Source organism: Myxine glutinosa, chromosome 1 (genome assembly GCF_964187855.1).
Source record: "Myxine glutinosa chromosome 1, kmMyxGlut1.1, whole genome shotgun sequence".
Classification (NCBI taxonomy): domain Eukaryota; kingdom Metazoa; phylum Chordata; class Myxini; order Myxiniformes; family Myxinidae; genus Myxine; species Myxine glutinosa.
Genome location: NC_136261.1, coordinates 44,524,582 through 44,546,968, shown reverse-complemented (window position 1 = coordinate 44,546,968; position 22,387 = coordinate 44,524,582). Strand labels below are relative to the sequence as shown.

Sequence of the window (22,387 nt, the reverse complement as noted above, 5' to 3'; positions counted from 1 at the left end):
TGAGGGCGAGTCCACGCGTGGGTGAGGCGAGTCCACGCGTGGGTGAGGGCGAGTCCACGCGTGGGTGAGGGCGAGTCCACGCGTGGGTGAGGGCGAGTCCACGCGTGGGTGAGGGCGAGTCCACGCGTGGGTGAGGGGGGCGAGTCCACGCGTGGGTGAGGGTGAGGGCGAGTCCACGCGTGGGTGAGGGGTGAGGGCGAGTCCACGCGTGGGTGAGGGGTGAGGGCGAGTCCACGCGTGGGTGAGGGGTGAGGGCGAGTCCACGCGTGGGTGAGGGGTGAGGGCGAGTCCACGCGTGGGTGAGGGGTGAGGGCGAGTCCACGCGTGGGTGAGGGGTGAGGGCGAGTCCACGCGTGGCTGAGGGGTGAGGGCGAGTCCACGCGTGGGTGAGGGGTGAGCAGAGTCCACGCGTGGGTGAGGGTGAGGGCGAGTCCACGCGTGGGTGAGGGGTGATGGCGAGTCCACGCGTGGGTGAGGGGTGAGGGCGAGTCCACGCGTGGGTGAGGGGTGAGGGCGAGTCCACGCGTGGGTGAGGGGTGAGGGCGAGTCCACGCGTGGGTGAGGGGTGAGGACGAGTCCACGCGTGGGTGAGGGGTGAGGGCGAGTCCACGCGTGGGTGAGGGGTGAGGGCGAGTCCACGCGTGGGTGAGGGGTGAGGGCGTGTCCACGCGTGGGTGAGGGGTGAGGGCGAGTCCACGCGTGGGTGAGGGTGAGGGCGAGTCCACGCGTGGGTGAGGGGTGAGGGCGAGTCCACGCGTGGGTGAGGGGTGAGGGCGAGTCCACGCGTGGGTGAGGGGTGAGGGCGAGTCCACGCGTGGGTGAGGGGTGAGGGCGAGTCCACGCGTGGGTGAGGGGCGAGGGCGAGTCCACGCGTGGGTGAGGGGCGAGGGCGAGTCCACGCGTGGGTGAGGGGCGAGGGCGAGTCCACGCGTGGGTGAGGGGCGAGGGCGATTCCACGCGTGGGTGAGGGGTGAGGGCGAGGGCGAGTCCACGCGTGGGTGAGGGGTGAGGGCGAGGGCGAGTCCACGCGTGGGTGAGGGGTGAGGGCGAGTCCACGCGTGGGCGAGGGGTGAGGGCGAGGGCGAGTCCACGCGTGTGGGAGGGGTGAGGGCGAGGGCGAGTCCACGCGTGGGTGAGGGGTGAGGGCGAGGGCAAGTCCACGCGTGGGTGAGGGGTGAGGGCGAGTCCACGCGTGGGTGAGGGGTGAGGGCGAGGGCGAGTCCACGCGTGGGTGAGGGGTGAGGGCGAGGGCGAGTCCACGCGTGGGTAAGGGGTGAGGGCGAGGGCGAGTCCACGCGTGGGTGAGGGTGAGGGCGAGGGCGAGTCCACGCGTGGGTGAGGGGTGAGGGCGAGGGCGAGTCCACGCGTGGGTGAGGGGTGAGGGCGAGGGCGAGTCCACGCGTGGGTGAGGGGTGAGGGCGAGGGCGAGTCCACGCGTGGGTGAGGGGTGAGGGCGAGGGCGAGTCCACGCGTGGGTGAGGGGTGAGGGCGAGTCCACGCGTGGGTGAGGGGTGAGGGCGAGTCCACGCGTGGGTGAGGGGTGAGGGCGAGTCCACGCGTGGGTGAGGGGTGAGGAGTGAGGGCGAGCACGTGTGGGTGAGGGGTGAGGGCGAGTCCACGCGTGGGTGAGGGGTGAGGGCGAGTCCACGCGTGGGTGAGGGGTGAGGGCGAGTCCACGCGTGGTGAGGGGTGAGGGCGAGTCCACGCGTGGGTGAGGAGTGAGGGCGAGTCCACGCGTGGGTGAGGGCGAGTCCACGCGTGGGTGAGGGCGAGTCCACGCGTGGGTGAGGGCGAGTCCACGCGTGGGTGAGGGCGAGTCCACGCGTGGGTGAGGGCGAGTCCACGCGTGGGTGAGGGCGAGTCCACGCGTGGGTGAGGGCGAGTCCACGCGTGGGTGAGGGCGAGTCCACGCGTGGGTGAGGGCGAGTCCACGCGTGGGTGAGGGCGAGTCCACGCGTGGGTGAGGGCGAGTCCACGCGTGGGTGAGGGCGAGTCCACGCGTGGGTGAGGGCGAGTCCACGCGTGGGTGAGGGCGAGTCCACGCGTGGGTGAGGGCGAGTCCACGCGTGGGTGAGGGCGAGTCCACGCGTGGGTGAGGAGTGAGGGCGAGTCCACGCGTGGGTGAGGAGTGAGGGCGAGTCCACGCGTGGGTGAGGAGTGAGGGCGAGTCCACGCGTGGGTGAGGGGTGAGGGCGAGTCCACGCGTGGGTGAGGGGTGAGGGCGAGTCCACGCGTGGGTGAGGGGTGAGGGCGAGTCCACGCGTGGTGAGGGGTGAGGGCGAGTCCACGCGTGGGTGAGGGGTGAGGGCGAGTCCACGCGTGGGTGAGGGGTGAGGGCGAGTCCACGCGTGGGTGAGGGCGAGTCCACGCGTGGGTGAGGGGTGAGGGCGAGTCCACGCGTGGGTGAGGGGTGAGGGCGAGTCCACGCGTGGGTGAGGGGTGAGGGCGAGTCCACGCGTGGGTGAGGGGTGAGGGCGAGTCCACGCGTGGGTGAGGGGTGAGGGCGAGTCCACGCGTGGGTGAGGGGTAAGGGCGAGTCCACGGGTGGGTGAGGGGTGAGGGCGAGTCCACGCGTGGGTGAGGGGTGAGGGCGAGTCCACGCGTGGGTGAGGGGTGAGGGCGAGTCCACGCGTGGGTGAGGAGTGAGGGCGAGTCCACGCGTGGGTGAGGGGTGAGGGCGAGTCCACGCGTGGGTGAGGGGTGAGGGCGAGTCCACGCGTGGGTGAGGGGTGAGGGCGAGTCCACGCGTGGGTGAGGGGTGAGGGCGAGTCCACGCGTGGGTGAGGGGTGAGGGCGAGTCCACGCGTGGGTGAGGGGTGAGGGCGAGTCCACGCGTGGGTGAGGGGTGAGGGCGAGTCCACGCGTGGGTGAGGGGTGAGGGCGAGTCCACGCGTGGGTGAGGGGTGAGGGCGAGTCCACGCGTGGGTGAGGGGTGAGGGCGAGTCCACGCGTGGGTGAGGGGTGAGGGCGTGTCCACGCGTGGGTGAGGGGTGAGGGCGAGTCCACGCGTGGGTGAGGGCGAGTCCACGCGTGGGTGAGTGGTGAGGGCGAGTCCACGCGTGGGTGAGGGGTGAGGGGTGAGGGGTGAGGGCGAGTCCACGCGTGGGTGAGGGCGAGTCCACGCGTGGGTGAGGAGTGAGGGCGAGTCCTCGCGTGGGTGAGGGGCGAGTCCTCGCGTGGGTGAGGGGCGAGTCCTCGCGTGGGTGAGGGGCGAGTCCTCGCGTGGGTGAGGGGCGAGGGCGATTCCACGCGTGGGTGAGGGGTGAGGGCGAGGGCGAGTCCACGCGTGGGTGAGGGGTGTGGGCGAGTCCACGCGTGGGTGAGGGGTGTGGGCGAGTCCTCGCGTGGGTGGGGGGTGAGGGCGAGTCCACACGTGGGTGAGGGGTGAGGGCGAGGGCGATTCCACGCGTGGGTGAGGGTTGAGGGCGAGTCCACGCGTGGGTGAGGGGTGAGGGCGAGTCCACGCGTGGGTGAGAGCGAGTCCACGCGTGGGTGAGAGCGAGTCCACGCGTGGGTGAGAGCGAGTCCACGCGTGGGTGAGAGCGAGTCCACGCGTGGGTGAGAGCGAGTCCACGCGTGGGTGAGGGGTGAGGGCGAGTCCACGCGTGGGTGAGGGGTGAGGGCGAGTCCACGCGTGGGTGAGGGGTGAGGGCGAGTCCACGCGTGGGTGAGGGGTGAGGGCGAGTCCACGCGTGGGTGAGGGGTGAGGGCGAGTCCACGCGTGGGTGAGGGGTGAGGGCGAGTCCACGCGTGGGTGAGGGGTGAGGGCGAGTCCACGCGTGGGTGAGGGGTGAGGGCGAGTCCACGCCTGGGTGAGGGGTGAGGGCGAGTCCACGCGTGGGTGAGGGGTGAGGGCGAGTCCACGCGTGGGTGAGGGGTGAGGGGTGAGGGCGAGTCCACGCGTGGGTGAGGGGTGAGGGCGAGTCCACGCGTGGGTGAGGGGTGAGGGCGAGTCCACGCGTGGGTGAGGGGTGAGGGCGAGTCCACGCGTGGGTGAGGGGTGAGGGCGAGTCCACGCGTGGGTGAGGGGTGAGGGCGAGTCCACGCGTGGGTGAGGGGTGAGGGCGAGTCCACGCGTGGGTGAGGGGTGAGGGCGAGGGCGATTCCACGCGTGGGTGAGGGTTGAGGGCGAGTCCACGCGTGGGTGAGGGGTGAGGGCGAGTCCACGCGTGGGTGAGAGCGAGTCCACGCGTGGGTGAGAGCGAGTCCACGCGTGGGTGAGAGCGAGTCCACGCGTGGGTGAGGGGTGAGGGCGAGTCCACGCGTGGGTGAGGGGTGAGGGCGAGTCCACGCGTGGGTGAGGGGTGAGGGCGAGTCCACGCGTGGGTGAGGGGTGAGGGCGAGTCCACGCGTGGGTGAGGGGTGAGGGCGAGTCCACGCGTGGGTGAGGGGTGAGGGGTGAGGGCGAGTCCACGCGTGGGTGAGGGGTGAGGGCGAGTCCACACGTGGGTGAGGGGTGAGGGCGAGGGCGATTCCACGCGTGGGTGAGGGTTGAGGGCGAGTCCACGCGTGGGTGAGGGGTGAGGGCGAGTCCACGCGTGGGTGAGAGCGAGTCCACGCGTGGGTGAGAGCGAGTCCACGCGTGGGTGAGGGGTGAGGGCGAGTCCACGCGTGGGTGAGGGGTGAGGGCGAGTCCACGCGTGGGTGAGGGGTGAGGGCGAGTCCACGCGTGGGTGAGGGGTGAGGGCGAGTCCACGCGTGGGTGAGGGGTGAGGGCGAGTCCACGCGTGGGTGAGGGGTGAGGGCGAGTCCACGCGTGGGTGAGGGGTGAGGGCGAGTCCACGCGTGGGTGAGGGGTGAGGGCGAGTCCACGCGTGGGTGAGGGGTGAGGGGTGAGGGCGAGTCCACGCGTGGGTGAGGGGTGAGGGCGAGTCCACGCCTGGGTGAGGGGTGAGGGCGAGTCCACGCGTGGGTGAGGGGTGAGGGCGAGTCCACGCGTGGGTGAGGGGTGAGGGGTGAGGGCGAGTCCACGCGTGGGTGAGGGGTGAGGGCGAGTCCACGCGTGGGTGAGGGGTGAGGGCGAGTCCACGCGTGGGTGAGGGGTGAGGGCGAGTCCACGCGTGGGTGAGGGGTGAGGGCGAGTCCACGCGTGGGTGAGGGGTGAGGGCGAGTCCACGCGTGGGTGAGGGGTGAGGGCGAGTCCACGCGTGGGTGAGGGGTGAGGGCGAGTCCACGCGTGGGTGAGGGGTGAGGGCGAGTCCACGCGTGGGTGAGGGGTGAGGGCGAGTCCACGCGTGGGTGAGGGGTGAGGGCGAGTCCACGCGTGGGTGAGGGGTGAGGGCGAGTCCACGCGTGGGTGAGGGGTGAGGGCGAGTCCACGCGTGGGTGAGGGGTGAGGGCGAGTCCACGCGTGGGTGAGGGGCGAGGGCGAGTCCACGCGTGGGTGAGGGGCGAGGGCGAGTCCACGCGTGGGTGAGGGGCGAGGGCGAGTCCACGCGTGGGTGAGGGGCGAGGGCGAGTCCACGCGTGGGTGAGGGGCGAGGGCGATTCCACGCGTGGGTGAGGGGTGAGGGCGAGGGCGAGTCCACGCGTGGGTGAGGGGTGAGGGCGAGGGCGAGTCCACGCGTGGGTGAGGGGTGAGGGCGAGTCCACGCGTGGGCGAGGGGTGAGGGCGAGGGCGAGTCCACGCGTGTGGGAGGGGTGAGGGCGAGGGCGAGTCCACGCGTGGGTGAGGGGTGAGGGCGAGGGCAAGTCCACGCGTGGGTGAGGGGTGAGGGCGAGTCCACGCGTGGGTGAGGGGTGAGGGCGAGGGCGAGTCCACGCGTGGGTGAGGGGTGAGGGCGAGGGCGAGTCCACGCGTGGGTGAGGGGTGAGGGCGAGGGCGAGTCCACGCGTGGGTGAGGGGTGAGGGCGAGGGCGAGTCCACGCGTGGGTGAGGGGTGAGGGCGAGGGCGAGTCCACGCGTGGGTGAGGGGTGAGGGCGAGGGCGAGTCCACGCGTGGGTGAGGGGTGAGGGCGAGGGCGAGTCCACGCGTGGGTGAGGGGTGAGGGCGAGGGCGAGTCCACGCGTGGGTGAGGGGTGAGGGCGAGTCCACGCGTGGGTGAGGGGTGAGGGCGAGTCCACGCGTGGGTGAGGGGTGAGGAGTGAGGGCGAGCACGTGTGGGTGAGGGGTGAGGGCGAGTCCACGCGTGGGTGAGGGGTGAGGGCGAGTCCACGCGTGGGTGAGGGGTGAGGGCGAGTCCACGCGTGGGTGAGGGGTGAGGGCGAGTCCACGCGTGGGTGAGGGCGAGTCCACGCGTGGGTGAGGGCGAGTCCACGCGTGGGTGAGGGCGAGTCCACGCGTGGGTGAGGGCGAGTCCACGCGTGGGTGAGGGCGAGTCCACGCGTGGGTGAGGGCGAGTCCACGCGTGGGTGAGGGCGAGTCCACGCGTGGGTGAGGGCGAGTCCACGCGTGGGTGAGGGCGAGTCCACGCGTGGGTGAGGGCGAGTCCACGCGTGGGTGAGGGCGAGTCCACGCGTGGGTGAGGGCGAGTCCACGCGTGGGTGAGGGCGAGTCCACGCGTGGGTGAGGGCGAGTCCACGCGTGGGTGAGGGCGAGTCCACGCGTGGGTGAGGGCGAGTCCACGCGTGGGTGAGGGCGAGTCCACGCGTGGGTGAGGAGTGAGGGCGAGTCCACGCGTGGGTGAGGAGTGAGGGCGAGTCCACGCGTGGGTGAGGAGTGAGGGCGAGTCCACGCGTGGGTGAGGGGTGAGGGCGAGTCCACGCGTGGGTGAGGGGTGAGGGCGAGTCCACGCGTGGGTGAGGGGTGAGGGCGAGTCCACGCGTGGGTGAGGGGTGAGGGCGAGTCCACGCGTGGGTGAGGGGTGAGGGCGAGTCCACGCGTGGGTGAGGGGTGAGGGCGAGTCCACGCGTGGGTGAGGGCGAGTCCACGCGTGGGTGAGGGCGAGTCCACGCGTGGGTGAGGGCGAGTCCACGCGTGGGTGAGGGCGAGTCCACGCGTGGGTGAGGGCGAGTCCACGCGTGGGTGAGGGGTGAGGGCGAGTCCACGCGTGGGTGAGGGGTGAGGGCGAGTCCACGCGTGGGTGAGGGGTGAGGGCGAGTCCACGCGTGGGTGAGGGGTGAGGGCGAGTCCACGCGTGGGTGAGGGGTGAGGGCGAGTCCACGCGTGGGTGAGGGGTGAGGGCGAGTCCACGGGTGGGTGAGGGGTGAGGGCGAGTCCACGCGTGGGTGAGGGGTGAGGGCGAGTCCACGCGTGGGTGAGGGGTGAGGGCGAGTCCACGCGTGGGTGAGGGGTGAGGGCGAGTCCACGCGTGGGTGAGGGGTGAGGGCGAGTCCACGCGTGGGTGAGGGGTGAGGGCGAGTCCACGCGTGGGTGAGGGGTGAGGGCGAGTCCACGCGTGGGTGAGGGGTGAGGGCGAGTCCACGCGTGGGTGAGGGGTGAGGGCGAGTCCACGCGTGGGTGAGGGGTGAGGGCGAGTCCACGCGTGGGTGAGGGGTGAGGGCGAGTCCACGCGTGGGTGAGGGGTGAGGGCGAGTCCACGCGTGGGTGAGGGGTGAGGGCGAGTCCACGCGTGGGTGAGGGGTGAGGGCGAGTCCACGCGTGGGTGAGGGGTGAGGGCGAGTCCACGCGTGGGTGAGGGGTGAGGGCGAGTCCACGCGTGGGTGAGGGGTGAGGGCGTGTCCACGCGTGGGTGAGGGGTGAGGGCGAGTCCACGCGTGGGTGAGGGCGAGTCCACGCGTGGGTGAGTGGTGAGGGCGAGTCCACGCGTGGGTGAGGGGTGAGGGGTGAGGGGTGAGGGCGAGTCCACGCGTGGGTGAGGGCGAGTCCACGCGTGGGTGAGGAGTGAGGGCGAGTCCTCGCGTGGGTGAGGGGCGAGTCCTCGCGTGGGTGAGGGGCGAGTCCTCGCGTGGGTGAGGGGCGAGTCCTCGCGTGGGTGAGGGGCGAGGGCGATTCCACGCGTGGGTGAGGGGTGAGGGCGAGGGCGAGTCCACGCGTGGGTGAGGGGTGTGGGCGAGTCCACGCGTGGGTGAGGGGTGTGGGCGAGTCCTCGCGTGGGTGAGGGGTGAGGGCGAGGGCGATTCCACGCGTGGGTGAGGGTTGAGGGCGAGTCCACGCGTGGGTGAGGGGTGAGGGCGAGTCCACGCGTGGGTGAGAGCGAGTCCACGCGTGGGTGAGAGCGAGTCCACGCGTGGGTGAGAGCGAGTCCACGCGTGGGTGAGAGCGAGTCCACGCGTGGGTGAGGGGTGAGGGCGAGTCCACGCGTGGGTGAGGGGTGAGGGCGAGTCCACGCGTGGGTGAGGGGTGAGGGCGAGTCCACGCGTGGGTGAGGGGTGAGGGCGAGTCCACGCGTGGGTGAGGGGTGAGGGCGAGTCCACGCGTGGGTGAGGGGTGAGGGCGAGTCCACGCGTGGGTGAGGGGTGAGGGCGAGTCCACGCGTGGGTGAGGGGTGAGGGCGAGTCCACGCGTGGGTGAGGGGTGAGGGCGAGTCCACGCGTGGGTGAGGGGTGAGGGCGAGTCCACGCCTGGGTGAGGGGTGAGGGCGAGTCCACGCGTGGGTGAGGGGTGAGGGCGAGTCCACGCGTGGGTGAGGGGTGAGGGGTGAGGGCGAGTCCACGCGTGGGTGAGGGGTGAGGGCGAGTCCACGCGTGGGTGAGGGGTGAGGGCGAGTCCACGCGTGGGTGAGGGGTGAGGGCGAGTCCACGCGTGGGTGAGGGGTGAGGGCGAGTCCACGCGTGGGTGAGGGGTGAGGGCGAGTCCACGCGTGGGTGAGGGGTGAGGGCGAGTCCACACGTGGGTGAGGGGTGAGGGCGAGGGCGATTCCACGCGTGGGTGAGGGTTGAGGGCGAGTCCACGCGTGGGTGAGGGGTGAGGGCGAGTCCACGCGTGGGTGAGAGCGAGTCCACGCGTGGGTGAGAGCGAGTCCACGCGTGGGTGAGGGGTGAGGGCGAGTCCACGCGTGGGTGAGGGGTGAGGGCGAGTCCACGCGTGGGTGAGGGGTGAGGGCGAGTCCACGCGTGGGTGAGGGGTGAGGGCGAGTCCACGCGTGGGTGAGGGCGAGTCCACGCGTGGGTGAGGGGTGAGGGCGAGTCCACGCGTGGGTGAGGGGTGAGGGGTGAGGGCGAGTCCACGCGTGGGTGAGGGGTGAGGGCGAGTCCACACGTGGGTGAGGGGTGAGGGCGAGGGCGATTCCACGCGTGGGTGAGGGTTGAGGGCGAGTCCACGCGTGGGTGAGGGGTGAGGGCGAGTCCACGCGTGGGTGAGAGCGAGTCCACGCGTGGGTGAGGGGTGAGGGCGAGTCCACGCGTGGGTGAGGGGTGAGGGCGAGTCCACGCGTGGGTGAGGGGTGAGGGCGAGTCCACGCGTGGGTGAGGGGTGAGGGCGAGTCCACGCGTGGGTGAGGGGTGAGGGCGAGTCCACGCGTGGGTGAGGGGTGAGGGCGAGTCCACGCGTGGGTGAGGGGTGAGGGCGAGTCCACGCGTGGGTGAGGGGTGAGGGCGAGTCCACGCGTGGGTGAGGGGTGAGGGCGAGTCCACGCGTGGGTGAGGGGTGAGGGCGAGTCCACGCGTGGGTGAGGGGTGAGGGGTGAGGGCGAGTCCACGCGTGGGTGAGGGGTGAGGGCGAGTCCACGCCTGGGTGAGGGGTGAGGGCGAGTCCACGCGTGGGTGAGGGGTGAGGGCGAGTCCACGCGTGGGTGAGGGGTGAGGGGTGAGGGCGAGTCCACGCGTGGGTGAGGGGTGAGGGCGAGTCCACGCGTGGGTGAGGGGTGAGGGCGAGTCCACGCGTGGGTGAGGGGTGAGGGCGAGTCCACGCGTGGGTGAGGGGTGAGGGCGAGTCCACGCGTGGGTGAGGGGTGAGGGCGAGTCCACGCGTGGGTGAGGGGTGAGGGCGAGTCCACGCGTGGGTGAGGGGTGAGGGCGAGTCCACGCGTGGGTGAGGGGTGAGGGGTGAGGGCGAGTCCACGCGTGGGTGAGGGGTGAGGGCGAGTCCACGCGTGGGTGAGGGGTGAGGGCGAGTCCACGCGTGGGTGAGGGGTGAGGGCGAGTCCACGCGTGGGTGAGGGGTGAGGGCGAGTCCACGCGTGGGTGAGGGGTGAGGGCGAGTCCACGCGTGGGTGAGGGGTGAGGGCGAGTCCACGCGTGGGTGAGGGGTGAGGGCGAGTCCACGCGTGGGTGAGGGGTGAGGGCGAGTCCACGCGTGGGTGAGGGGTGAGGGCGAGTCCACGCGTGGGTGAGGGGTGAGGGCGAGTCCACGCGTGGGTGAGGGGTGAGGGCGAGTCCACGCGTGGGTGAGGGGTGAGGGCGAGTCCACGCGTGGGTGAGGGGTGAGGGCGAGTCCACGCGTGGGTGAGGGGTGAGGGCGAGTCCACGCGTGGGTGAGGGGTGAGGGCGAGTCCACGCGTGGGTGAGGGGTGAGGGCGAGTCCACGCGTGGGTGAGGGGTGAGGGCGAGTCCACGCGTGGGTGAGAGGGCGAGTCCACGCGTGGGTGAGAGGGCGAGTCCACGCGTGGGTGAGGAGTGAGCGGTGAGGGCGAGTCCACGCGTGGGTGAGGAGTGAGCGGTGAGGGCGAGTCCACGCGTGGGTGAGGAGTGAACGGTGAGGGCGAGTCCACGCGTGGGTGAGGGGTGAGGGCGAATCGACGCGTGGGTGACGACGATTCCACGCGTGGGGGGTGGGGGGGTGAGGGGTGAGGGCGAGTCCACGCGTGGGTGGGGGGTGAGGGCGAGTCCACGCGTGGGTGGGGGGTGAGGGCGAGTCCACGCGTGGGTGGGGGGTGAGGGCGAGTCCACGCGTGGGTGAGGGGTGAGGGCGAGTCCACGCGTGGGTGAGGGGTGAGGGCGAGTCCACGCGTGGGTGAGGGGTGAGGGCGAGTCCACGCGTGGGTGAGGGGTGAGGGCGAGTCCACGCGTGGGTGAGGGGTGAGGGCGAGTCCACGCGTGGGTGAGGGGTGAGGGCGAGTCCACGCGTGGGTGAGGGGTGAGGGCGAGTCCACTCGTGGGTGAGGGGTGAGGGCGAGTCCACGCGTGGGTGAGGGGTGAGGGCGAGTCCACGCGTGGGTGAGGGGTGAGGGCGAGTCCACGCGTGGGTGAGGGGTGAGGGCGAGTCCACGCGTGGGTGAGGGGTGAGGGCGAGTCCACGCGTGGGTGAGGGGTGAGGGCGAGTCCACGCGTGGGTGAGGGGTGAGGGCGAGTCCACGCGTGGGTGAGGGGTGAGGGCGAGTCCACGCGTGGGTGAGGGGTGAGGGCGAGTCCACGCGTGGGTGAGGGGTGAGGGCGAGTCCACGCGTGGGTGAGGGGTGAGGGCGAGTCCACGCGTGGGTGAGGGGTGAGGGCGAGTCCACGCGTGGGTGAGGGGTGAGGGCGAGTCCACGCGTGGGTGAGGGGTGAGGGCGAGTCCACGCGTGGGTGAGGGGTGAGGGCGAGTCCACGCGTGGGTGAGGGGTGAGGGCGAGTCCACGCGTGGGTGAGGGGTGAGGGCGAGTCCACGCGTGGGTGAGGGGTGAGGGCGAGTCCACGCGTGGGTGAGGGGTGAGGGCGAGTCCACGCGTGGGTGAGAGGGCGAGTCCACGCGTGGGTGAGAGGGCGAGTCCACGCGTGGGTGAGAGGGCGAGTCCACGCGTGGGTGAGAGGGCGAGTCCACGCGTGGGTGAGAGGGCGAGTCCACGCGTGGGTGAGAGGGCGAGTCCACGCGTGGGTGAGGAGTGAGCGGTGAGGGCGAGTCCACGCGTGGGTGAGGAGTGAACGGTGAGGGTGAGTCCACGCGTGGGTGAGGGGTGAGGGCGAATCGACGCGTGGGTGAGGACGAGTCCACGCGTGGGGGGTGGGGGGGTGAGGGGTGAGGGCGAGTCCACGCGTGGGTGGGGGGTGAGGGCGAGTCCATGCGTGGGTGGGGGGTGAGGGCGAGTCCACGCGTGGGTGGGGGGTGAGGGCGAGCCGGCGAGTCCACGCGTGCGCGTGGGTGGGGGGTGAGGGCGAGTCCACGCGTGGGTGGGGGGTGAGGGCGAGTCCACGCGTGGGTGGGGGGTGAGGGCGAGTCCACGCGTGGGTGGGGGGTGAGGGCGAGACGGCGAGTCCACGCGTGGATCGTGGATGCGTACTTCGCGCCTGGATGGGGGGTGGGGGGAAGGGTAGGGGAGGGGTGTGGAGGAGGTAAATCTCATGTGGGGACGAGGGATCCTAGCGGGGAGTGGGGTGGGGGGCGGAAGGGTGTGAATCTTATATGATGAGGAGGGTCTCGTCATCAAACCTCGTCTTCGTACAATGGACCGTCCGCGCGTTCTCACAGAAGTAAAGTGTGTAGTATTGGAATGATTTAACTTTTATAATCACACCGACCGTTCGAATGACTTACTTTTGCAAATGGACGGTTTGGAGAATCGGATGACTTCCAATCATTTATCGTGGTAACGTTTGGATTACGTAACCTGACACGACGAACCCTATAAGTAAAAACAAGGAAGAAATTCTGTTTCTATATAACAATGCACTTCCTCCTCGACACAACATGTTTAAACTTGTTATTTTTTTTTCGAATATCACGTGATGGCTTCAAACTTATGGCTGTGACTCCTCGTCCTCGGAGTGCCGAATTGTTGTTGTTGTTGTTGTTGTAATGACATCCTAACATCTGCAGGAATTGTTTTTTTTTATTCAGTCGAAAACAAAAGCAAACGCAGCGAATTCACGAAAACAAATTAATGAATAAATATCGTTCGCTGATATAAATGTTTACCCTAAAAGAATTCTCTCCGGAAACGAGGAATTTGTTGCAACATCAACAAACGACATGTTTGAGGTGATTGCGAGATTCGATGGAGTAAATTCCACTCCGGAAAAAGCAACACGTGACGATAACAATTAGACACAATATGAGTCATCGCACAATACACATAACTACCTATTAAATTGTGCACACCTACTCGAACACGCTTGTGGCCGCTCTTCGCCGAAACGAGTTTGTTTATTTATATCGAATAATATAACGACTGTTGAGAAGACACGAACCAATATGAGAGTTAATCATGGGATGTAAATACCTCGGTATAATGAATGATGTACCTGAAGAACGAGCTGGGAGCAGGTGGCGACGTGATCGTTCGTCTCGTTAGTGATATGCGTTTTTTTTTACGAACTTGCAGAATTATATTAAAACCAGATGACCAAGGCTTTCATGTGTTTGGCATTAAATATTTTTTTTCATTATCAGAATCAGGGTGAACAGTTCGATTTTGGGAGTAGGCCCACTCATCTGTGATCTCCAGACTTCAATGATGCAAAGATGAAAACCCGGGATGAAAACTCTGCTTGAATCCCAAACCCGCATTGAAAACCTTGAATCCCAAACCCGCATTGAAAACCTTGAATCCCAAACCCGCATTGAAAACCTTCAATCCCAAACCTGCATTGAAAACCTTCAATCCCAAACCCGCATTGAAAACCTTGTATCCCAAACCCGCATTGAAAACCTTGAATCCCAAACCCGCATTGAAAACCTTGAATCCCAAACCCGCATTGAAAACCTTCAATCCCAAACCTGCATTGAAAACCTTCAATCCCAAACCCGCATTGAAAACCTTGTATCCCAAACCCGCATTGAAAACCTTGAATCCCAAACCCGCATTCAAAACCTTGAATCCCAAACCCGCATTGAAAACCCTGAATCCCAAACCCACATTGAACGCCTTGAATCCTAAACCCGCATTGAAAACCTTGAATCCTAAACCCGCATTGAAAACCTTGTATCCCAAACCCGCATTGAAAACCTTGTATCCCAAACCCGCATTGAAAACCTTGAATCCCAAACCCACATTGAAAACCTTGAATCCCAAACCCGCATTGAAAACCTTGAAGCCCAAACCCACATTGAAAACCTTGAATCCCAAACCCACATTGAAAACCTTGAAGCCCAAACCCACATTGAAAACCTTGAATCCCAAACCCACATTGAAAACCTTGAATCCCAAACCCACATTGAAAACCTTGAATCCCAAACCCACATTGAAAACCTTGAATCCCAAACCCACATTGAAAACCTTGTATCCCAAACCCGCATTGAAAACCTTGAATCCTAAACCCGCATTGAAAACCTTGAATCCCAAACCCGCATTGAAAACCTTGAATCCTAAACCCGCATTGAAAACCTTGTATCCCAAACCCGCATTGAAAACCTTGTATCCCAAACCCGCATTGAAAACCTTGAATCCCAAACCCACATTGAAAACCTTGAATCCCAAACCCGCATTGAAAACCTTGAAGCCCAAACCCGCATTGAAAACCTTGAATCCCAAACCCACATTGAAAACCTTGAATCCCAAACCCGCATTGAAAACCTTGAATCCCAAACCCACATTTAAAACCTTGAATTCCAAACCCACATTGAAAACCTTTAATCCCAAACCCGCATTGAAAACCTTGAAGCCCAAACCCGCATTGAAAACCTTGAATCCCAAACCCACATTGAAAACCTTGAATCCCAAACCCGCATTGAAAACCTTGAATCCCCAAACCCGCATTGAAAACCTTGAATCCCAAACCCGCATTGAAAACCTTGAATCCCAAACCCACATTGAAAACCTTGAATCCCAAACCCGCATTGAAAACCTTGAATCCCAAACCCGCATTGAAAACCTTGAATCCCAAACCCGCATTGAAAACCTTGAATCCCAAACCCGCATTGAAAACCTTGAATCCCAAACCCGCATTGAAAACCTTGAATCCCAAACCCGCATTGAAAACCTTGAATCCCAAATCCGCATTGAAAACCTTGAATCCCAAACCCGCATTGAAAACCTTGAAGCCCAAACCCACATTGAAAACCTTGAATCCCAAACCCGCATTGAAAACCTTGAATCCCAAACCCGCATTGAAAACCTTGAATCCCAAACCCACATTGAAAACCTTGAATCCCAAACCCACATTGAAAACCTTGAATCCCAAATCCACATTGAAAACCTTGAATCCCAAACCCACATTGAAAACCTTGAATCCCAAACCCGCATTGAAAACCTTGAATCCCAAACCCGCATTGAAAACCTTGATGCCCCAATACTGGTTGAACACTGGCCTGCCCAAACTGGCATTGAAAACCATAATGTGCAAAGTCGCATTGAAAACCATGTTGCCCAAGTGGCTCGATTTTTTACCCATATGTCATTGTGCCCTGTCATTAAATGCGCCCTGTTTCATACTTTCGCACGATGCCATTTGTCCAAACCATTTGTCCAGTTTTTTCAGTACTACCAATGTGAGTCAATGTGAGTGAATAATTAAATTGATGATGTCATCGGTGGTCACGTGTTCTGGTGGCCATATTGGATTGAAAAGGAAAATGTAAAAAATCTTCTTCTCCAGAACCGCTTAACAAATCGACATGAAACTTCATACATATTACCGACTAGACATGGGGAATATGGTGTGAATTGTTTTTCTCTATGTGCTCTACCGAGTACGTTCTAGTTAATGTGTGCACTGCCCCTCAGCCGGACGTTAAATCGAGCTGTTTAACGTCCTGCACACTGATGTACACGGACACAGATGCATGCTGTGGTGTTTTATTCTCCGTAGTGAACATGGCCAATGAAACAAGTACCACGCCAGGTATTACCTCGCACCACATCTACTAGTACTTCAGCAGGTTATTCACATCGAGGAACAACTTAACATTGTGTCACTTCTGCCATTGCTCCAGCCAACCACTTGATGCTGTAAATGTCATGGCACATCTCTGCGGACAACATCAAGGCCTTATGAAGATAGCATTTGGCCATTTCCCACACAACAGATTCCACATCTGCTTCATACTTGTACCATGGTCCACTGACTATAGCAGTTCCGTCCACTGGGCAGTACAATACACATAATCACTCAGACACGGTTGTTCAGATATTTGTACACAATCTTCCTTTTTTAATGTATTTGATCGGCCTTCTGATTCGCATTCTTTCATGATGTCCACTCTTTCTGTCACAATTATTGTAATCTGGATCTTCCCCCATTCATACTCCACCACCACAGCTCAACATGAATGACCAGTTTATATCCAGAGCTACTATCCTGGACAGACAATTCTCACTCTTCCTCTCATGTAACTACAGTATTGTGCAAAAGTCTTCGGCGACTTTGAAAATGGACATTTTAATTGTCATATTGGCACATTTTGATTAAAAAACATTGATGAGATATTTTGACAGGAGACCTTTTAACGGTCGATGGTCCACTTGAACCTCTGATACTCCGTACCAATGGAAGTTCAGCACTTGATTTTGTTTCTATTTCTTAATGTATCGATTCTTGTTGCATTGATCATCAGTTTTTCTGAGTTCCTTTGGCCTTCCAATTCATCATCAATCTTTAACTTAGCTGGTCTCATTATGGTTCTGCAGTATTGCTTCAATGCCACATCTGAAAATACTTGTTTTGCGGGATATTTATCCCTAGCAATTGCCTACTTTGTGTAAAACTATAATTTTGCATCTCGTTCAGAGTGATATATTGGCCATGGTGTGTGGGTGTGGGTTTTTTATGTTTCAAAGTTAGAAATAAAATGTTCTCCATGTGATGGGGAGCCCGTCCTACGTGTAAAGTTTCGCATCAATTGGACAAGCGGTTGCAGAGAAAAACATTTTTAAAGCAAAATTATATCGACATGGACACACATCCCCTGGAACCTGAGACATAAATCATTAAAATATCTCACCACAACTTACTACCTCCGTAAATGACCACGACGCACACCCTTCTCATCAAGCAAAGCCCTTCGTAGCTGTCTTATTCTTAAATAATTTTACACAAAAATACATTTTTACTTATCACAATTGTGTTCAGGATGCTGCAAAAAAGATCACATGGTGACGAGTGTAAATAAAGGTAGAAACAGTAGCTTTCATATAATCATATTAAAATACGTAATTTGGTGCCTGTCTGTCTGTCTGACTGCGATACATCCAGTCGTTACATATCCAATCTTAACCAAACTTGACAAGAGGGATAAAATATTCAGCCGATGGAGGTTGCAGCGACTTCATTTGCCCTTATCCCCAAGGGGTTGTCTGCCTTGGGCAAAATGTGTGTTAACGTTTACAAATAGCTTATCATGACGATTCGTAGCTGGGGCACCCCAAAAATATTATAAACCATTTGTTTTGGTGGTCTTTCTGTCTAAACCAATGTCTAAACCAATGGTGGTCTTTCTTTCTTCTACCGACTCCTCTCCGGCCTTGCTCCTTCAGCTCTCTCTGGGCTCTGTCCCCCAAATATTCCTGCAGGTCGCACAAGATCTGTCTGCAACCCCCTTATGGTTAAACTGCCAAAATCAAGACTCTCTGCTCACCTTAACTCCTTCATTCCTCTTTTCTCCCACCTCTGGAACAAACTCCCTCACTCTCTTCAATCCCACTCCTCCCTCCAGGTCTTTAAAACAGCTGTTCTCCACCATCTCATATCTTCCCCCATCCAAAACATTGATCGTTTCTACTGTGGAAGTGTAACTCAGTGTAACTTATTGATTAAAGACTGGTAACGATTTCGTAAATGGATCCCAAGAATGTGCAAGAACATGGTAATCTCTTGGTCACAGCCCCTGGCTGGAGCACCCCCCTATCGTTTGGTAAACGGAACTCACAGCAGGGGGGGAGCGAGCTGATGCCAGGACTCAGTGCATGCATGACCTTGGGGCATTAGCGGAGAAAGGATTAGTGCGACAAGGCCAATAAAAACCAGAGCAAACGATGAGTCAGCAGACTTGTGACCAAGAAGCTCTGACCTACGGAACGGAACGGGACCCTATGAACAGCGCTGAGGAATGGCAGAGGAACATCGGTCGAACGAGAAGGACCATGCGGATAGAGTTAACCTGGTCGCTTGAGTTAAACGGTAGTTATTTGGTATTGAAATGAAAGTGAATAAACCAGTTAATAAACGAGACCTTTTGTAAAACCTGTGTCCGGTCATTGGAGTCTTGAGTCTCCCCCAATACTTCCCCGACAATTTGGAGGCACCGCTGACATCAATTGTACAAACAAGTCTTTAAAAGGTGAGTATGTCTTGTTTTGTCCAATATGATTTACGAACTTGGAAGTTATGTGAACATACATGGGGGAGCAGGTGGTCTGGGGCTTCCTTGCGCACCGATGCCGCGATATAGGTGGCGTGACCCATCACGAATGGTACTTCGATAAACGACTGTAGCTATTAATTCGTGTTTTTCTAAATGATTTCTGTAAATACGTATTTTTGCGCTGGTCATTAAGGGTCTTACTGTGACCTGGAAGCAAACGGAGCATGCGTGCACCATGCGACCATTTGCTTCCAAGACGTGTAAGGCCGGTACACTCGTTTATACACCCGCACACGTGTAAAGTACTTCTTTTTTTTTGCACTTGTTCAAATCACGCGACTTGCTCGGCGTGCGACAGGGAACCGGGAAATGGAATTATATTTATATATATAATTTTACCTCATTCCAATTTATGGTATTGCGACAAAACGGCTTATATCTTTGGAACGACTGGTCAGATTTAGACAAATTAAATGGAATTGTGTAGGACGAAAGCCGTGGGTCCAAAGTAAAAAAAAAAAAAAAAAAAAAAAAAAAAAGGGGGGGGTGGAGGAGAGAATTTTTTTTCAGTTTTCCCGCCATATCTAAAACTTGTTCGATCAACAAATAAATTCATGACAGACAACGCCACCTCATGCCGGTCCAGAATTATTGTGAAAGATGGCGATTGGATGAAAATTGCATACCAACACTCCCTCACTGTCCCTCATTGTCCCTCATGTCCATTCCGGCACCCTGTCTCTTGCTCCCGCTCCTTCTCCCTCCCCTCCCTCTAGTTCTCATAGGCGGACGTTTTGCGAGAAGCAAAGCGTTTTGCAGGAAGCTTCCAGGAAGCTTCCAGGAAGCAAAGCCAGGGCTGTTGCTTTTTGTGTCAAAGGATACAACCTTTTGATATAAGTGACACCCTTTTACAAGTGACATTTACAAGTGACCTTTTTACAAGTGACAAGTGACAGGATACAAGTGACATCCTTTTGTGTCAAAAGTTTTTGTGTCAATGTTTTTGTGTGTTAATGGTGGGATGTCAGAGGTTTTGGTGTGGTTTAATGTTCACACTGTTTGGAAAATAATGCTCGATGCAACATGATCCTAAAAAGAACCCATCCCTACATCGAAGGATCAGGAAGGGCAGGAATGGAAAATTTGAAGTATTAAAGTGGATGTAGTCATTAAAGGATTGAGTCATTCATTGGTTTGATGATGGTCCTAATATTTTGATAAATGTTTGATAATGGTCCTGGTAATTTTAGTCCTAGGAATAATATATGCTAGTGGTTTGTCTGAAGGTTTTAATGGGATCGGATTTTTATCTATCTATAATTCCAGTAATCTCGGTGTGTGTGTCTGTCTGTCTGTATGCGACCGCTGTTTCTCGACAACTACCGGTCCGATATACTTGAAACTTGCCAGGTATATTGCTGGGGACCCGAGGATGTGCCTTTTCAAGGTTTAAAATTAATCGGACAAGTGGTTCCCAAGGTATGGTCACCGTACTCGCAAGCCGTTCGCTTTGGCTTTGCGAATGGACCAAACCATTTCATGTAAATAGAGGGGGGGGGGGTTCTGTGGTCGTTACTCCCACGTGGTTTCAAAGAAAATTTGTTGTTGTTGTTTGCACGCATTTTTTTTGCAAGCACGTACGGGCAAGCACGTACGTGTGGGCACGCCCTAGTATACGTGCGGGCACGCCGTGACAAGATAATGGGATTTTAATGGGATATTGGTTTAGGAATGTTTAGAGGTCATTGCAATGTGATAATTACTTGTGATCATTTGTTGTTGCAACGTTTTGCTCTACAACGTTTCACTTTCGTTGTTGCAACATTTTGCTCCAACGTTTTGGGAACATTCAAATGTTGGGTTTTGCTGACGTTTCCACAACGTCGCTACAACGTTTCACTTTCGTTGTTGCAACGTTTTGCTCCAACGTTTTGGGAACATTCAAATGTTGGGTTTTGCTGACGTTTCCACAACGTCGCTACAACGTTTCACTTTCGTTGTTGCAACGTTTTGCTCCAACGTTTTGTGAACATTTAAATGTTGGGTTGTGCTAACGTTTCCACAACGTCGCCACAACGTTTCACTTTCGTTGTTGCAACGTTTTGCTCCAACGTTTTGGGAACATTCAAATGTTGGGTTGTGCTAACGTTTCCACAACGTCGCTACAACGTTTCACTTTCGTTGTTGCAACGTTTTGCTCCAACGTTTTGGGAACATTCAAATGTTGGGTTGTGCTAACGTTTCCACAACGTCGCTACAACGTTTCACTTTCGTTGTTGCAACGTTTTGCTCCAACGTTTTGTGAACATTTAAATGTTGGGTTTTGCTGACGTTTCCACAACGTCGCCACAACGTTTCACTTTCGTTGTTGCAACGTTTTGCTCCAACGTTTTGGGAACATTCAAATGTTGGGTTGTGCTAACGTTTCCACAACGTCGCCACAACGTTTCACTTTCGTTGTTGCAACGTTTTGCTCCAACGTTTTGGGAACATTCAAATGTTGTGTTTTGCTGACGTTTCCACAACGTCGCTACAACGTTTCACTTTCGTTGTTGCAACGTTTTGCTCCAACGTTTTGGGAACATTCAAATGTTGTGTTTTGCTGACGTTTCCACAACGTCGCTACAACGTTTCACTTTCGTTGTTGCAACATTTTGCTCCAACGTTTTGGGAACATTCAAATGTTGGGTTGTGCTAACGTTTCCACAACGTCGCTACAACGTTTCACTTTCGTTGTTGCAACGTTTTGCTCCAACGTTTTGGGAACATTCAAATGTTGGGTTGTGCTAACGTTTCCACAACGTCGCCACAACGTTTCACTTTCGTTGTTGCAACGTTTTGCTCCAACGTTTTGTGAACATTTAAATGTTGGGTTTTGCTGACGTTTCCACAACGTCGCCACAACGTTTCACTTTCGTTGTTGCAACGTTTTGCTCCAACGTTTTGGGAACATTCAAATGTTGTGTTTTGCTGACGTTTCCACAACGTCGCTACAACGTTTCACTTTCGTTGTTGCAACGTTTTGCTCCAACGTTTTGGGAACATTTAAATGTTGGGTTTTGCTGACGTTTCCACAACGTCGCCACAACGTTTCACTTTCGTTGTTGCAACGTTTTGCTCCAACGTTTTGTGAACATTTAAATGTTGGGTTGTGCTAACGTTTCCACAACGTCGCCACAACGTTTCACTTTCGTTGTTGCAACGTTTTGCTCCAACGTTTTGGGAACATTCAAATGTTGGGTTGTGCTAACGTTTCCACAACGTCGCCACAACGTTTCACTTTCGTTGTTGCAACGTTTTGCTCCAACGTTTTGTGAACATTTAAATGTTGGGTTTTGCTGACGTTTCCACAACGTCGCCACAACGTTTCACTTTCGTTGTTGCAACGTTTTGCTCCAACGTTTTGGGAACATTTAAATGTTGGGTTTTGCTGACGTTTCCACAACGTCGCTACAACGTTTCACTTTCGTTGTTGCAACGTTTTGCTCCAACGTTTTGGGGACACTCAAATGTTAAGTAAATCGGATAAGAATTCAGGAATTATTTCATTATTAGCGATTAATGAAGTACTTATTTAATTAATTACATTTCTTATTAAATTACAATAATTACATTACAGTAATTACCTGAGGTAATTACAGTAATTACAGTTCCGGTAATTACAGTAATTACAGTAATCATTACAGTAATTGCAGTAATCTTATTACAGTAATTACATTACATTAACTCAGGCACATTTTGAGTAAGGAAGCTGATATTTGGACATGACACTGACCGAGTGATGTGGCTGTCAAGGAAAATTTTGATTTATTGATTAATCATTTAATAAATTAACTCGTTGATTTATAAATGACTTATTTAATTAAAAGTCCTCAGAGATACATCTTCGGATGAAATACTTGCAGATTGGTTATGCTATGAGCCAATTGATTAAGGAAAATATTTTGTGATGGCCACATTGGCAATTTCGTGGCCATATTCGTGGCAACTCAGTTAGTGCCACTGCACCTTTAAAATGCATCCCTGCGTTCATTTTTCGATAGATTGAGTTCCTATGGCAAGCGCCATTAAAAGCGCTGTGTAATGGTTGAGCTCCCTTTATTTCGTTTGGTCACGTGGATGAGCAGACAAAATGACGAATGCTGCGGCTGGAGCAGTGGAAGCGATTTTAATTGTTCAATGATTATTCAATATTGTTATGACTTATTGTCAATAGGCATACTAAGTGGCCATGAGGTAGCCTGTTGCTATGTACAGTTTTATTCTATTGTTGATTATACCACATAGCTGTGGTGATAAAGGAAATGTTCGTTTTAAATAGATGAAGATGGTCGACCTTGGGTTTGTTTTGGGTTTTGTTGTTTATTTTTGTGGGTGTGTATTTTTGTGTATTT

General features: G+C 58.1%; 1 protein-coding gene across 1 annotated transcript in view; it reads right to left on the bottom strand.

The window, feature by feature from the left end:
• Positions 1-12,568, bottom strand: part of LOC137423346 (deoxyribonuclease-2-alpha) — a 37,572-nt gene extending 25,004 nt beyond the window's left edge. Inside the window, exon 1 of the mRNA XM_068110385.2 lies at positions 12,291-12,568. The gene's annotated coding sequence lies outside the window, so the exon portion shown is untranslated. The remainder of the gene's footprint in view (positions 1-12,290) is intronic.
• Between the last annotated feature and the right edge of the window lie 9,819 nt (positions 12,569-22,387).